We start from the raw sequence: 18,587 nt of genomic DNA, 5'->3' as shown, positions 1-18,587 counted from the left end.
GAGATAATTTCAAAAAGATAAACACAAAAAAAATAAAAAATAAATAAAAATTAGAGAAAAATACTTAAAAAAGTAGTATTTAAAATAATAAGAATATTAAAAAAAAATTAATTTAAAAATAAAATTAAAAAAATTAAAAAAAAAATAAAATAAAGTGGGGTGGATCCCCTATCCACCCCAAATATGGCCATTGGAGCTCCCAACGACCATATTTTGGGGGCTGGGAGCCCGGGAGCCCAGCCCCGGGGCTCCCGGGTTGGAGGCCAAGGGCTGGGGCTCCCAAATTCAAATTGGGAGCCCCAGCCCCCACCACATTGGACTTGCTCTAAGTCTGTACCCTCTCTATCTCTCTAGATTTATGTACTTTCTTCATTTTGATTCTTTGATCCATATCGGCTGTGAAAATAACTACATAATCATCCTTTAGTATTAAATCTAAACCAGAATCAATGATAGGAAGAACCCTTAGAACCTAGGAGATCTTTATTCTTTAAAGGAAAGATTACAGAGAGATTACATCTTTGATAACCCAAACAAGAACCGAATTCAAGTGTCGACAGTTTTCTATGATGGTGGCGATCTTCCGGTGATGGCGGCGGTTTTCCGGTGACGGTATTCTGATGATGGCGATGGTGTTCCGGTGGCGGTTTCCAGTGACGGCGGCGGTTTCCGGTGACAACGGTGGTGGTTCTTCCAGTTATTTTGTCGTCCTTTGAGTTTATTTGTGTTAATAGTATAATAATTTCGTTTTTGTCAGACCTTTAGGGTCTCTTTTCACGGATCTTTAGGATCCTTTTGTCAGACCTTTAGGGTCTCTTTTCTCAGATCTCTAAGATCCCTTGTGTCAGTGTCTTGTCCAATTTCTTTCCCTTCATGAGGCACTTTGCATTCAAAGGTATGTAACTCTCATGAAGTCTTCAGAGGAGAGAAATAACAATTATTATCCTTGTATCATTGTGATTTTATCACTATTAATGGATATGTTTCCCTTGGATTCAAAAAAAAAAAAACAAAAAAAAAATAACCATGTTAAATTTCTCATTATCTATCTATAAATACAACTCTCTTTCTCTACAAACTTATCTTTTTTTTTCTCTATAAATTCGTCAAATTTCATCTTCTATATTCTTTCCCTATACCTTCTATCTTTCTTTACAATGAAACCCGATTTTACTTTATTGAACTTGATGTTTGAAGAAGATGAATTGGCTCGAAAATTGGTTGGATGATAATCGCAAAATATCAGAAGAAATGGAAATGACAGTTACTAGGAAATGTTCTTGTCGTGTTTGTTCTGTTTCGTGTCACCAAACGATAGATCGTAGTAGACAACTCGGCCATGAAACCATTACGAGAGACTATTTTAATGAAACTCGAACGTATGATGATGTAATGTTTCGCTCATGCTACAGGATGAATCATCAGGATGATGATGCAATGCAAAATTTGTTATCGAAATAGAAATATTTCGAGATCGAAAACGAGGTATTTTGGGATTGTCTCAGAAAAGTTATATCGAAAGAGTTTTAGAAATATTTGGCATGAAAGATTGTTCACCAACTGAAAAACCTATACAAAAAGGTGACAAGTTCAATCTTATGCAATGGCCCAAGAATGAATTTCAAAGAAAATGAATGGAAAACATTCCTTATGCTTCTGCAGTAGGGAGTCTTATGTATGCGTAGATTTGTACCCGTCCTGACATCATCTTTGTGGTGGGTATGCTTGGTTGTTACCAAACTAACCCAGGGATGGCTCACTCGAAAGCAACAAAGAAGGTGATGCAGTACTTACAAGGAACCAAGGACTATAAGCTTATTTTCAGAAGAACTGACAATCTGGAAGTGGTAGGTTATTCAGACTCCGGCTTCGCTGGATGCTCTGACAGTAGAAAATCCACTTCAAGATATGCGTTTCTCTTAGCCGGAGGAACTATATCATGGAGAAGCATTAAGCAAAATATTTATGCGTCGTGCACAATGGAGGTTGAATTTGTGGCATGTTATGAAGCCACGATTCATGCTTTATGGGTGCGAAATTTTATCTTAGGGCTTGGAATCGTCGACTCTATTGCAAGACCACTGAGAATTTATTGTGATAATAGTGTTGCAGTCTTATTCTCTAAGAATGATAAGTATTCTTGTTCTCGAGGGAGCAAACACCTTCAGCTCAAATATCTTATTGTCGAAGAGGAGGTCAGGAAACATAAAGTAGTTGTAGAACATATAAGTGAAGGATATTCCTTTAGGAAGGAGATGTCCTTGAAAGAGATGTCCTTCGACCAAGAATGCAATGTGAGCAATTTGTCGGATAGGACAATTGATGAAGAAGATCATCAAGTCCGGTTGATTTAGGGATCATAATATTTAGCTAGAAACCAACTACGATCGTCGAATTACGAAGTAATTTGCGGCTAACTTCGACCGGATCCTACATCGGGTTACACATAAGAATGAATACTTGATCGGATGATATGACTAGTGGGAATGATATATATATATATATATGCATGGGAGAGTCCCATAAATATGTCTCAGAGGCCTAAAAGAAGTTTGGGCAAAGATAACACAAAAGGCCCGAAGAGGGGTTTTGGGCCGGGAGCAAAAAAAGGACTTTTTGAGCTCGGATTGGGCCTATCTTTGGGTGGACGGTTCCCCTAATAGGGAAGGTCTCATATGCCCTTTTGGGTATGGTTAGGGACTTGAATAAGGTGTGGAATTTCTCTAAGAGATTTCTTACTCTACCACATCAAGTAGAGAAGAGAAAGTGAGCTAATTCCCAAAAGCTATCAACTAGTAAATTAAAGAAGAAAGAGTTCTTCTTATCAAACTACAATTGTTGTTCTAGATAACATACAAGGTGTGAGATTAAGTAGACCATTCGTTGTCCCAAGTAGAGGAGGTACAATTGAAGCTCTTGGTCTTCTTCAAAACGATTAGAAAGGTTCGAGGGAAAACTAGCGAGGGAAAACTAACGATTAAGGTAAATCTCTAACTCTTACTTGATTATTAGCTTATGCATCATGATCTTGGGAATACTAGTGTTTGACATTGGATGTCAAAGTAATCCACATACAACATTAGTAAGTGACTCCATAACCCTACAATAAGTACTATGCTTATGGTTGTAGATCCATTAACTAAAGGATTTATAGCTAAGACATTCAAGGAACATGTTGCAACAATGGGTCTTAGTTATCTTTGTAACATTATGGATTGAATGAACGTATTAGTTTCTACAAATACTATAGAGATCTCAGAATATTATGTTTCCTTATTCCTGCTTACTCATGTGTACATAATAGAAATGAGTTAAAAAGTAACAGGAATAGTCTTGGCAAGACTGAAACTGTCTTAGAAGACATTCGAGCTATAAGAAACAAAAATAATTATGCGAATAATTTTGTATCTAATATCCTTATGATGATCGTATAAGGTGAGTTCTAATGTTGTGGTACATAGAAGGAAATATGTCGCTTTAAGATGTATAACCGCTAGGACTCACATTAGTAACTTACTTGTTATGGTACACTAGATTCAGATTGAGTTTCTTAAATGTGTGCATAACTGTTTAAGCCCTTAATCTATTTGCAATAATAGTTTCTTGCAAATATATGATTTCAATTGTATGGGCCAAGTGGGAGAATGTAAACTTTGGGCCTTGTACTTTACTAATGGGCCTAATATATATAAGCTCAAAAGTATGTCCCATCCAATTAGCCCATTAAGTTTTAGGCTTAAAAAACTCTAGTATTGTAACACCCCAAATCCAGATTTCCACGTCGGCCGCCATGAAAACCTAAACATAAAGCATTTCTTCGCAGAACAGTAAACATATACGATATACTCATCAAGGAGACAAATAGTATCGAACATGAAGCTCAAAAAGTAACAATAAATCAACTACTGAAACTTTACCAAGTTTCTCAAAACTCACAGGATGTCTCTAAATCATCGACACAAATGTCAGACAAGATAAAACATAAATAACACAGAGTATTTAGGAGATACAACTCCAAATAACTACCTAAAGAAACAAAGAAAAAACCACTAAAGAAACTCTTCCAAGGCTAACAATGACTCAAGCAGGTGGCACTTTCCGATTTCCTTGTCCTGAAAAATAAAAGGTTGGGTCAGACCCCAACAAGTAGATTTCGAAACCTCTAAAGCCTCAATAGACAGTTTCAAGAGCTACCAAAACAAATAGACAACCACATATCATATAAAGATGTCCAAGTATAGTATCCGAGTTGTGACCATTAGAAATAAAGTGTACCACAATGCAACATACAACAAAAAGCGGCATGACGAGTTGGTGTCCACCTTATGTAAGAGTGTGGTCCACAAGGTCATCCATTGTGTTAGCGCCGACCCCATACGCTCCATACCTACATCACATCCGGTAGAGAGGGTCGAACCAACCACAAAACTCTTACAACCCTTCACCAACTCCATCACGTCACACATACATAATATCACACCATTTGTAATAAACAACCAAAAGCAATATGACAAGTTGGTATCCACGTTGTATGAGAGTGTGGTCCACAAGGTCATCCATTGTGTTAGCGCCGACCCCATACGCTCCATACCAATATCACATCCGGTAGAGAGGGTCGAACCAACCACAAGACTCTCACAACTCTCCACCAACTCCATCACATCACACACATATAATAGCATCACACCACAACATACATAAATCAAAATCATATTTGTTAGCATATTACGACATACGAGTTTCATATTCATAATGTTTGCAAGTAATGAATCAATGATGATAATAGCCTAAAATTCGCATTTCACGTTGAATTCTAGCACATGTTCATGTATCTATATAAAGAGTATTGTCCAATAGTGAGAGGCATCTAATATAAGAGCTAAAATTATGGAAAATAAAGAGGTTTAACCCTAAATATTATTGTAATACATGAATCTAGCGTGAAAATGTAAATGTAGATTGTATGGTTCATCAAGTAGCTCATTATAGCAAATATCCTCAAAATCTAACACATAGATGAGATTCAAAGTGATCTAAAAATAAGTTTGTAGGAGTATAAATCTACTACTTCTAGTATATATATATATATATATATTTGTGTCAAGAACCCTAATCTATGTTCAAGTAATACTAAAATATAGGGTTTGTAGTTTCATCTTGTATGTCTAGGTTTATCTATAAAAATGGCTATTCAAGCCCTAGAGAGATAGCAATCTACCTTAGATCCCAAGCTAATCAAGCCCCAAGTGAAGAACAACAAAGAAAAGAATCACCAAGCTCTAAACTCCAAGCCCTACTTCTTCTCCTTCCTTCTTAGCCTTTCTCTCTTTAGAACCCTTAAACTCTCATTCCCTCTCTATACTCATGGCTGCTGCTTGAGAAGAAAAAAAAAAGGTAAGTGGCAAAGTGGGGCGTAGGGTTTAGGGAATTAAAAGAGGGTCCTATAAAGACCAATGCTATTTACACCCACTATTTAGGTGGGGGCACTACAATCTCTCCTCCTAAAAGAAATTTCGTCCTCGAAATTGAACGTACCTGATGAGAGGAAAAGATGGGGATAACGAAGTTGCATATCATCCTCGCGCTCCCAAGTAACTTCTTTATCATTGTGATGATTCCACTGAACTTTGACCATGGGAATAGTCTTTCGGCGAAGCACATGCCCTCTACGATCCACGATGCGAACTGGTTCCTCTTCATATGATGTATTTGGTTGGAGCTCAAAATCATGGTAGTCGACCACCAAATGTTGATCCTCATCTCTCACATGCTTCCGAAGCATCGATACATGAAATACGTTGTGCACTCCTGTCAAACTTGCAGGCAAGTCAAGACGATAAGCTACTTTGCCTACCTTCTCAACTATTCTGAAAGGTCCAATGTACCTCGGAGCCAATTTTCCTTTCTTACCAAACCGTAAGACACCCTTCATAGGTGACACCTTCAATGACACCTCCTCTTCAACGATAAACTCCAAATCTCTACGTCGTTTGTCAGCATAACTCTTCTGACGACTTTGAGCTGCTTTGAGCCTACTCCGAATTAATGCAATCTTTTTAGAAATATCTCGAATCACCTCTGGTCCTTCTAGTTTAGCATCTCCTGCCTCTGTCCAACATAATGGTGATCGACAAGGCCTCCCATATAATGCCTCGAAAGGAGCCATACCAATGCTAGATTGGTAACTATTATTATATGCGAACTCTACTAAGGGAAAGTGATCTTGCCAACTACCACCAAGATCAAGTATCGAGCACCGTAACATATCCTCGAGTACTTTGTTGACTCTCTCTGTCTGCCCATCAGTCCGAGGGTGAAAGGCTGTACTAAAGTGTAATGATGTTCCCATAGAAGCTTGAAAGCTCTTCCAGAACCGAGAAGTAAAGGATGAATCTCTATCTGACAAAATAGACACTGGAACTCCATGCAACCTGACAATCTCCTTAATGTGAAATTGTGTCAGTCGATCTCCACTATCTGTCGTCTTCACTAGTAAGAAGTGAGCCGACTTAGTCAGCCTATCAACTATCACCCAAATGGCATCAAAGCCTCGACTCGAACGCGGTAAACCTGTGATGAAGTCCATCGATATGTTCTCCCATTTCCACTCTGGAATAGGCAACGGTTCTAAAAGTCCCAATGGATGTCGATTTTCTGCTTTCACCATCTGACACACCTCACACTTTCGCACATGTTCAGCAACATCTTTCTTCATTTCGGACCACTAATATTGCCTCTTCAAGTCTTTGTACATCTTGTTACCACCAGGATGAACAGTGTACTTACTCCGATGTGCCTCGTCTAATATATCCCGTCTCAAGATCGGATCTGCCGGTACAATTAACCTCCCTCGGAATCTCAATCCTCCGTCCTGTCTGGTACTGAACTCAATTTTAGTTTCTTGCATTAACGAAACCTGTTTCTGGCACCACTCATCGTTAACTTGTGCATCCATAATACGGTTCAGTAAGGATGGTCTAACAACCATACTACCCAGAAATAACGAGTCAAATCCTGACCCAACCATATCAATGTCATATGTTGCCACATCCTCCAACATCTTCCACTGATTCATCATCAATGCGGCTATGATACCCCTCGGTTGTCGACTTAATGCATCAGCTACTACATTAGCCTTACCCGGGTGGTATTGCAACGTGAAGTCATAATCTTTCATTAGCTCTAACCACCGACGTTGGCGCATATTCAATTCCTTCTGAGAAAATAGATACTTGAGGCTCTTATGGTCGGTAAAGAGATCAAATTTTTCACCGTACAAATAATGTCTCCAAATCTTCAAAGCAAACACTATAGCTGCCAACTCTAAGTCATGAGTTGGATAATTCCGCTCATGCAGTCTCAACTGCCTCGAAGCATAGGCAACCACCTTATCACTCTGCATAAGAACACAACCTAAACCCTGAACTGAAGCATCAGTGTAAATCACTTACTGAACACCACCCTCAGGAATGGTCAAAACTAGTGCAGTAGTCAATCTCGTCTTTAGTTCTTGAAATGCCAAGTAACACTCTGTAGACCATCGAAACGGAACTTCCTTCTTAGTTAGGTTCGTCAAAGGACCTGCAATACTCGAGAACCCCTTGATAAACCGTCTATAGTATCCAGCCAAACCCAGAAAGCTACGAACCTCCATTGCAGATCTGGGTTGCTTCCAATTAAGCACTGCCTCGACCTTTGAAGGGTCGACTGATACTCCAATGTTAGATATAACATGACCCAAGAACTTCACTTCTTCTTGCCAAAATTCACACTTCTCGAACTTAGCATACAATTGATGTTCCACCAGTCTCTTTAGTACCTGTCGTAAGTGATCCTCGTAATCGTCCTTAGTTTAAGAGTAGATAAGGATATCATCGATAAATACGATGACAAACTTATCCAAGAAATCCCGAAACACCCGATTCATCAAATCCATGAAAACTGCTGGGGCATTAGTCAAACCGAAAGGCATAACCAAAAACTCATAAGAACCATAACGTGTCAAAAATGCAGTCTTAGGAATGTCTTCTTCTCTAACCCGTAACTGATGATACCCTGATCTCAAGTCAATCTTTGAAAACCACTTGGATCCTCTCAGTTGATCGAATAAGTCATCGATCCTCGGTAAAGGGTACTTATTCCTCACATTAACCTTATTCAACTCCCTATAATCAATACACAACCTCATCGACCCGTCTTTCTTTTTAACAAAAAGAACAGGCGCACCCCACGGGGAGCTACTCTGGCGTATGAAACCCAAGTCAAGTAACTGTTGAATCTGGTCCTTGAGCTCACGTAGTTCAACTGGAGCCATTCGGTAATGAGTTCTAGCTATCGGTGCAGTACCCGGTTCCAACTCTATGCAGAAGTCAACCTCTCTGCGTGGTGGCAACCCTGGTATATCGCTGAACACCCCATGGTACTCACATACCACATCAATCATCTCTAGCCTCTTACCCATCACCGGATGCTCTATCAGTTCCACGTTACCCAAGTGCATCTCCCTCATTTGTCTCGTAAGTCCAGACACAATCAACACCTCTTCACTCGGAAGGGAAAATGTGACCGTCTTGGCAAAACAGTCCACAAGTGCATGATATGAAGCAAGCCAATCCATGCCTAGGATGATATCGTAGTAAACTAACTGAAGTACAAAGAGGTCTGAAGCAAACTCTCGTTCACCTAACTTAATAATGCACCCCCGACAAATGTGGTCTATCACTATAGACCCACCCCATAGTGACGACACAATAAAAGGGCTCACACATCGATCTAACACAATAGGCAAAGTGCGTACAAAAGAAGTAGAAATAAATGTACCCACGACACCAGGATCAAATAATACTCTTCCCAGATTACTATGAATAAGAAATGTACCTTCAACCACCTAAGCAGGTGCTCCAACATCTCTAGGAACTACGGCATTCAGCTGCAGCTGCTGACCCCGTCCCTGCAACCTCCCTTGTTGATTATGATCATGTTGTCGCCCTTGATATCCAGTTCGAGTCTCATTCTTCTTAGGACAATCAACTGCTTTATGACCCTGCCCATGACAAGTGTAGCAAGTTCCCTGGAAAGCTCTTTGTCTTCCCCAGTTGCCATTCAGTGGTTCTGGTTGTCCACCAGTTGCTACCACTGCTCTATCATCCCGATCTGTACGAGGCCTCTTGCCATCACGCTGTCTATGATTGGGGTCACTTCGATTCTTACCACCGCTCTTGTTGTTATTACCACTCCATTTCTGGTTATGTCCCATCTCTCCCTTAACACTCCTCTGCTTCCTCATCTCTTGAATGTAGTCATCTTGTGCCTTAGCACATGTCACCACTTTCTGATAAGTGTCAAAACTAGGTTGCCCAATGATTTGTCTCGCAATGTTAGGGAGCAACCCATTCACAAACCTCTCAATCTTTTACTGTTCAGTAGGGATCAAGTGAGTTGCAAACAATGACAGTCGATGAAACTCCTGCTCATACTCTAAGACCGTCTGATTCTCTCCCTGCTTCAAATTTTGAAATTCTCTTGATACTTTCTGTTGGGTTGAATATGGAAAGTAATTTGCCTTGAATACATCCTTAAACTGTGTCCATGTCATAGCCATAGGATATACTAACCGAGCCTCTGTATCCCACCAAGAAGCGGCATTTCCTTCCAACTGAAACACTGCCATTCTCTGCTTATACACATTTGAGCACTCGATATTCTGCAAAATCTTATCCATCTTCTGGCACCATGCATGTGCTCCTAAAGGTCCCGTGCTTCCATCAAATACAGGTGGCCCCATCTTCGTGAAATGGTGATAATGTTGCACCCAAGTCATCTCAGTCGGTGGTCTCTGATTCACCACCGGTACCACAAGACCTCCTGTTTCCCGTGTTAGAACCTGAACCTGATCTCGCTCCCGCATTTTAGCCTCCGCTGCAATGTTAATCAAATCTTGCAATGCAGTTGCGTCAATGGTCACCGTTGCCCCTCCATTCAGATTTTAAACTGGAGTTGCACTGCTCCCAGTCCTGCGCCGTTGTACCCACAGTTCCTGTTGATCCTCTTTCCTCGGCAAGGACTCCTCGACCTATCGCCTTGCCTGCACCTCGGCCTGTCCCCCTGCCTACACCTCGGCCTGTACCTCGGCCTGTACCTCGGCCTCAGATGCGAGCACTACGACGTTCCCTACCAATAACTCCATCTCCGTCCATGAATCTAATGAAGAGAAGAATAAGGAGATAAACTAAATTAATGTCACGCACAACAACCAAGAAAAGATCAAAGTGCCACTACTGCTTCTAACTGTCTAATAGCCCTAGACACAATCCCTAGGATTTATGAACCTAGAGCTCTGATACCACTTTGTAACACCCCAAATCCAGATTTCCACGTCGGCCGCCATGAAAACCTAAACTTAAAGCATTTCTTCGCAGAACAGTAAACATATACGATATACTCATCAAGGAGACAAATAGTATCGAACATGAAGCTCAAAAAGTAACAATAAATCAACTACTGAAACTTTACCAAGTTTCTCAAAACTCACAGGATGTCTCTTAATCATCGACACAAATGTCGGACAAGATAAAACATAAATAACACCAAGTATTTAGGAGATACAACTCCAAATAACTACCTAAAGAAAGAAAGAAAAAACCACTAAAGAAACTCTTCCAAGGCTAACTATGACTTGGACATCTTTACATGATATGTTGGGTCAGACCCCAACAAGTAGATTTCGAAACCTCTAAGGCCTCAATAGACAGTTTCAAGAGCTACCAAAACAAATAGACAACCACATATCATGTAAAGATGTCCAAGTATAGTATCCGAGTTGTGACCTGATGCGAAATCTAGTGAACCTAAATACTAGGCTAATTAGATCAAATTAAAACTCGCAAGTGTACGAACCGTATGTAAATATGGCAAGAATTACGAGGTCGATCCCACGAAGATTTGTTTGGAATTAAATCTAAACCTAAAACTAACTAATACACTAGGAAAGAAAATAATTGATTTTGAGGATAATTTGGGAAACTAAGAATTTAAATTTAGAAAACACAATAAAGTTGTAATGGAAAACTATGAGTTGGTAAATCTAGGATATTGGAATTCACCACTAACAATCATATTCAAATCTAATATCTAATTCAAATTATTATCTCTCTTTTATAACTCAAAAATTGTTAGAACTCAATCTTCAATTTTCGGAAGATAAAACGATAAAGAACCTTTTTTAATTAACTAAACCCATAACCCACTTCACTTAAAATATCATGCAATTAGGAACCAAGTTTTTAGTTTCTTAGGCTAACCGAAGTACGGCTAATTCAAAACATTAAAGCACATGAGAAAAGATAATAAAATAAATACGATATTAAAATTCAAATATTCATGTTAGGGTTTCATCCTTTATTCTAGTGGGAGAGTTAGAAACCCATGAATATCAAAGACATGGTTGAATTAATGATAAGAGAAAAAGAATCGGAGAGAAAACACCTTTTTTCGCCTTTTTTTTCCTTCTGTGCAGCCAAACAGAACCTTAGGGGAAATTATTTTCTCGTCTTCCCGGAAACGATTTCCAGGTGAGAAAATAATTTTCCTTCCCTGGTTTTTCTCTTCCTTCTCTGTTTTCTCTTTATTTCTCTTTCTAAACTTCCTTTTTCTCTCTTTAAGCAAACTATGAACACTCTCTATATATTTATAACCGAGTATGATGAAGAAAGAAGAAGAAGAAGAAGATGATAATGGAGTTATTAATTTGATTCAATCTTTCTCTCTCTACAATATCTCTCTCTCTCTCAACTCTTCCTATCTAACTTTCTCTTTCTCACTAAGAGAATAATTAGAAGAAGAAGAAGAAGAAAAGAAGAAAAACTCTCTTTCTCACTTTCTCTCTCTAGCTCGGTTATGAGCGTTAATGGCCGAGTGATCCCTTCTCTTCTCTCGGGTTCTTCTCTTTATAGGTTCTTTGAGTCGGTTGCTTCCTTTCAATCTTTCCTTTTCTTTCTCTCTTTCTATTTTCTCTTCAGTCGGTCGGAAAAGAGGAAGTCGGCCATCGTTTGAAATTTAGAAACAGCTCTCGGTTATAAGGAAGAAGAAGATGATGACGATGACGTCAGCTGGCGTCATCCTAGGTGATTTAAAGCTCGGTGTACCCCTTTGCTTGACCGAAAGTAGCCCACTTTGTTTCTTGTCCCTCCGATTACTTTGCTGGATGCGCGCCATGTGTCCCTCTTGACTCTTGGTCCATTGAAATTGACCCGAACTTTGACTCACTATAATTTGCTCATCCGAACTCCGATTTGACTTCCGTTTTCGCTTACGAGTTCGTCTAGGACTCTACTTTCCATCCGAGCACTAATACTGATCATGAAATCAGAATCACAAAATGACCAAAATACCCTCAGTCTGCATTTCTCCGACTTTTATCCGTTTTGCACACTTAACTCTGAAAAAGGTACCTGAGTAGAAAAAGGAGTAATTCATGAGAGTAACTTGCCCTAGATAGACTAACTTGTCCAAATTAAGAGACTAAGATGGGACATTTTCATGTCTCATCATGACCATTAGAAATAAAGTGTACCACAATGCAACAAACAACAAAAAGCGACATGACGAGTTGGTGTCCACCTTATGTAAGAGTGTGGTCCACAAGGTCATCCATTGTGTTAGCGCCGACCCCATACGCTCCATACCTATATCACATCCGGTAGAGAGGGTCGAACCAACCACAAAACTCTTACAACCCTTCACCAACTCCATCACGTCACACATACATAATATCACACATTTGTAATGAACAACCAAAAGAAATATGACAAGTTGGTATCCACGTTGTATGAGAGTGTGGTCCACAAGGTCATCCATTGTGTTAGCGCCGACCCCATACGCTCCATACCAATATCACATCCGGTAGAGGGGGTCGAACCAACCACAAAACTCTCACAACTCTCCACCAACTCCATCACATCACACACATATAATAGCATCACACCACAACATACATAAATCAAAATCATATTCGTTAGCATATTACGACATACGAGTTTCATATTCATAATGTTTGCAAGTAATGAATCAATGATGATAATAGCCTAAAATTCGCATATCACGTTGACTTCTAGCACATGTTCATGTATCTATATAAAGAGTATTGTCCAATAGTGAGAGGCATCTAATATAAGAGTTATATACTAAAATCATGGCAAATAAAGAGGGTTAGCCCTAAATATCATTGTAATACATGAATCTAGCATGAAAATGTAAATGTAGATTGTATGGTTCATCAAGTAGGTCATTATAGCAAATATCCTCAAAATCTAACACATAGATGAGATTCAAAGTGACCTAAAAATAAGTTTCTAGGAGTATAAATCTACTATACTTCTAGTATATATATATATTTGTGTGTCAAGAACCCTAATCTATGTTCAAGTAATACTAAAATCTAGGGTTTGTAGTTTCATCTAGTATGTCTAGGTTTATCTATAAAAATGGCTAGGGAGATTTTATAGGGCCTCCTCATTTTTGTTAAAAGGCCCCCCCCCCCCCCTCAATGATTATTTCTCAAGTGAAATGGTGTATGGGGAGGCCTTCTAACAAAAATGGGGAGGCCCTATAAAACTTCCCTAATGGCTATTCAAGCCCTAGAGAGATAGAAATCTGCCTTAGATCCCAAGCTAATCAAGCCCCAAGTGAAGAACAACAAAGAAAAGAATCACCAAGCTCTAAACTTCAAGCCCTACTTCTTCTCCTTCCCTTTTAGCCTTTCTTTCTCTAGAACCCTTAAACTCTCATTCCCTCTCTATACTCATGGCTGCTGCTTGAGAAGAAAAAAAAAAAGTAAGTGGCAAAGTGGGGCGTAGGGTTTAGGGAATTAAAAGAGGGTCCTTTAAAGACCAATGCTATTTACACCCACTATTTAGGTGGGGGCACTACAAGTATCTAGTTTATAAGCCACATATATAGTTCAAGAATGAGTTGTGTTGTCTTGACACCTTATGGATTTGTTGTTTGACACATAAGAGGCACTTGTCTTGTTGTCTTTACACCTAATGGTTTGTTATCTTGAGACATAAGGGACACAAGACACCTAATGAAGTTGTTGTCTTGACACATATGGGATTCTTGACACCCATATGAACACAACTAGTTGTGGTAGGCAGAACAAAATGCAATGGTGGAAATGCCTTTTGTTGTTGTATAAAAGGGAGATAGACATAGATGAAAAATATGCCCTTGCTCATACAAGTTCAAGTTAGAATTTCTATCTCTATAGACTTGAAGAAAAGAAGAGAAAATATTATACTAGTTCATCTTTAATCAAAGAAGAAGATTATCATCTATTATCTAAATTCAACATGGAGAAAGGTACACAATCTATCAAGAACTTCAAGTTTCATTTAATGATAAAGTATTGTTGTTTAGTTGTGATGAACATAATATCTCTAGGTCTTTCTATGTCATGGGAAAAAAATTTGGTTACATGTTTTATCTCATGAACTCATTGTATATGATTACATTAGTCTGACAAATCCAGCTTGAGCTTGGCTCAAGCTCGAATTATCCACATCAGATACGCTTGCTTTTAGCAAGTTCATGTAAATGATCATATCATTGTAAAGTGTAATGTAAAGAAAATCAAGTAGTATGTGAACCAGATAGCTCTTTTCAAAATCTTCTTGACATCAAACAATCAAACAGTATGCTACTTGTACTGAATACTCATAGTAACTTCAGCAGATATACATGTGAACATTTAGGTACTAGAACAAATCATGCAGGGATAACAAAATACAACTCCCGTTTGAAGGTAAAATAGACTTAGAAGAGGAGACTTTCTAGTTACTGCCATTACAGAACAGTTTCCAAAGAAGCTGGTTTCTCAACGTTCTGAAGGTAAAAATCTGACATGATATCAAATTGATAATATAAATTTTGCATTTCACCAAAATATAACGGGAAATTTGACATTGACTCCTACTTTTATATCGATATTAGGACTGCACCCCCGTTTTCTTAGCTTTTGATTTACACCCTCATATGGACGGAAAACGTTAACTTCTAGTTAAATGTTAGTTGTGTGAATCACACATGTGAATCAGGATATAAATGCCTTTATGTATGATTTTGACATTGACCCCCCACTTTTATATCGATATTAGGACTACACCTCCATTTTTAAAAACTTTTAATTTATACTCCTACGTGGACGAAAAACGTTAATTTCTAGGTAAATGTCGGAATAAAAAACTGTAGTTCTTTATGTTCTTTTATAAGATGAGAAATCTATAAGCTAAGATGTGACAAACATAAAAGGAAAATTAGTTGAGAAATCATCTCTTCTTCAAAACTGGTAGAATATTAATGGTTAGTTGTATAGATCAGGAAACAACTAACAAGAGCTTATGACGTCAATTCTAGATGAGTTTATTGGTCTGGAAAGAATTACTAAAATTTTGGCAAGTTACCACCAAAACCACTAGTAACTTATTACCTACAGGTTGCATAAGTTTCATTAATGATTAAGTAAGAATTTTACCCTGCTGAATAAATCTTTTGTTGGAATCGGAGCCAATTTTGGCTCGACCCGACTCGTCAAACTCAGAAACCGAACGCGCCATTGCGTTCGTCTCGTCGAGCTCTTAAATTTAGAGCAAAGAATTACTCGAATCCGATTCCGGATGAATGAGAAATTCGAGTTTGAAGTTTGGGTGAAAAAACGGTTAAGTTAGGGTCTGAAACGTCAAACGGGACAAGTTAGATCAGGGGTCGTTTGAGCGAATACCACGCGCATCCAAATCTGTGGGCACATTTCGGGACTGATCTAACGGTGGGCGTTCCACCCGAGATTTTCACCCAGATCCGACGTCCCAGATTATAACCGACTTCAACAATCAGTTATACTTCCTGTTTGGTCCCTAATTCCGAACATATATGTCTTTTAACCCAACAGACACTATGCATCCATTCAACTCCTATATAAACCAACCAAATCCACTCCAATTTTCAATCAATTCATTCTCTTCTCTTCTTCTCTTCCCTTCTAACAATTAGAGGTTCTGGTTAGCCTAGAATATCTAATTAAAGAAGTATTTTCTAGAGGTTCTGGATAGACTAGAATATCTAGAAAAGGAAGAAAGAAGTTCTTCATAGGTCGTCTAGAACATCAATTCAATTCATTCTCTTCTTCTCTTCCCTTCTAACAATTAGAGGTTCTGGTTAGCCTAGAATATCTAATTAAAGAAGTATTTTCTAGAGGTTCTGGATAGACTAGAATATCTAGAAAAGGAAGAAAGAAGTTCTTCATAGGTCGTCTAGAACATCAATTCAATTCATTCTCTTCTTCTCTTCCCTTCTAACAATTAGAGGTTCTGGTTAGCCTAGAATATCTAATTAAAGAAGTATTTTCTAGAGGTTCTGGATAGACTAGAATATCTGGAAAAGGAAGAAAGAAGTCTCGAGTGAAATCTGAATTTCCAAAGCATCTAGAAGATCATCCGCATCAGTCAAAGAGCTCATAATACTGACAAAGGTTCGCCCGCTTTCAGAATATAGAAGTACCATCTTAAAATTCTGAAAGGTTAGTCGTTGTATCCCGAAGGCATTCACCCTAACGTTTGGTACTGTTACGGGGGTGTAAAATGTCTTAAGGAAAGAGAATTTATTCTTGCCTCGACTACATTAAACACCTATCTCGGTTAGCCCGAAAGAAGGAATATTGACTCATCTTTATTCTTTAATAGTTTATCTCTCTATAAAGTTAGAGAAAGGAAACTCTGTCCGAATCAAGCCAAGACAGAGAGAAATCGACTTATCGATTAATAACCAGAGAACAACATCTTTATGTACTGACCTTATGGAATTAGAAATGATTTTTTAATGATTCAACTTGCCAAACTCCGAGACGCACACCATTGTGTTAATTTCGTCGAGCTACGTTTTAAAACCAAAAATCACTCAAATCCAATTATAGATGAATGAGATATATATTTAAACATGAAGTTTGAACGAAAACTTGTTCAAATTAACCGACCTCTGTTAAGTTTGAATGATAGTTCATAATGGCAGGGGTAGAGCCACATTGGGGCATGTGGGGCACATCCCGTCACAAGCTCATTTATATGGAAGTACAAAATGCCTTCAAGAATGCTTATGTAGTGCTTTGGTTCCACACTTGTATGTCCACCCAAGGAATCCGGATTCAAACTCTTACATGTTCCCAAAATTTTCAATTTGTTTACTACATTTTGGCATTGTACTTTGGGGTTTTCCCTTGAATTTGTTAGAAACTTTCTTTTCGGCCCACGGTCTTTCTTTTAGAATTCCCCCCTTCTTATTAGTTTCTACTTTGGCCTCACATTTTTTTCTAAAATCATGTTATTCCCTTCCACTATCGGTCTTTCATTAACTTCTTTAACGAATGTAAATGGTGTTGATTCTTCTCAAGATAAACAAGTTTCTTAAAATATCTACAGAGAATTAACATTATTTCTTATTACATAATTCAAATGTGAGTATAAGACTAATTAGTTATATGAGATTATTGTTAAAACAAGTCACAAATTAGCGGTAGTCGAGTTGGTTGAGAGTGTCACCATAAGATATAGAGGTCACTGGTTTGACCAAAACACATGCAATTTTACATGATTCAGCTATGAAAGAATAACTTAAAATATTTTATTGTGATTACACTTGCAATTCATCAATAGTTACGATATTTAATTTATAGCTTATGAAGGTTTGCGTGCTTTCAGAATTATGACGTACCATCACAACCCTGAAAGGATGTTGTTCAATCCTGAGAGAATACACCCAACTACTGGTGTTGTTAGATGGATATAAAATGTCTTAAAGGAAAAACAAATTTGACTTAACCCATTTTACGTCTATTGATGAGACATGAAAATGTCCCATTTGGATCTCTTAACTTGGGTTAGTTAGTCTATCTCGAGCAGTTACTCTGATAAATTTAGTGTTTCTCTTACTCAGATGTCTTTTACGGAATTCAATGAAAAAAAAAACGGATAAAAACAGGAGAAAGACACATTATGGGCATTCTGGTCATTTGTTTATTCTAGTAATGGCTAATGTTGATGCCTTGATGGAAAGTAGAGTTCAAGACGAACTCGACGGCGAAAGAGGAAGTCAAATCGGAGTCCGGATGAGGAAAATATAGAGGGTCAAAATTTTGGTCCAAGTCAGTTGATTAAAGAGCATCTAGAGGCATGTGGCGTGTAAGTGGAGGAACATCTGACGGCTTAGATGGGGTTCAGGCTGGTTTCGGCCACACATGGTAGTACTTCAGGATTTTCAGAGATCTTCAATTTATTACAACTGCGCGCAAGATATTACCATACACCCGAGTCCCTACCTCTTATATCTAACGGATGACACTCAATCTTTTTGATCCCGTGTCTTTGAGACATTTTGGCACATTTTGTTGGCTACTTTGAGAAGTAGCATATCAACCCTTATTCCCAGCAAAAGAGGCAGCACATTTGGGTGGTTCGTTTCTTTCCCTTTTTGTCTCTCATCTCACACATAGCTATTACTCCCTCCGTCCCAAAAAGAATGACCTATTTTGAAAACCCGACTTA

Source organism: Eschscholzia californica, unplaced genomic scaffold (genome assembly GCF_041429995.1).
Source record: "Eschscholzia californica isolate CP2 unplaced genomic scaffold, dmEscCali1.0.p SCAF_2, whole genome shotgun sequence".
Lineage (NCBI taxonomy): Eukaryota > Viridiplantae > Streptophyta > Magnoliopsida > Ranunculales > Papaveraceae > Eschscholzia > Eschscholzia californica.
Note: the sequence above shows the minus strand (reverse complement) of the source record.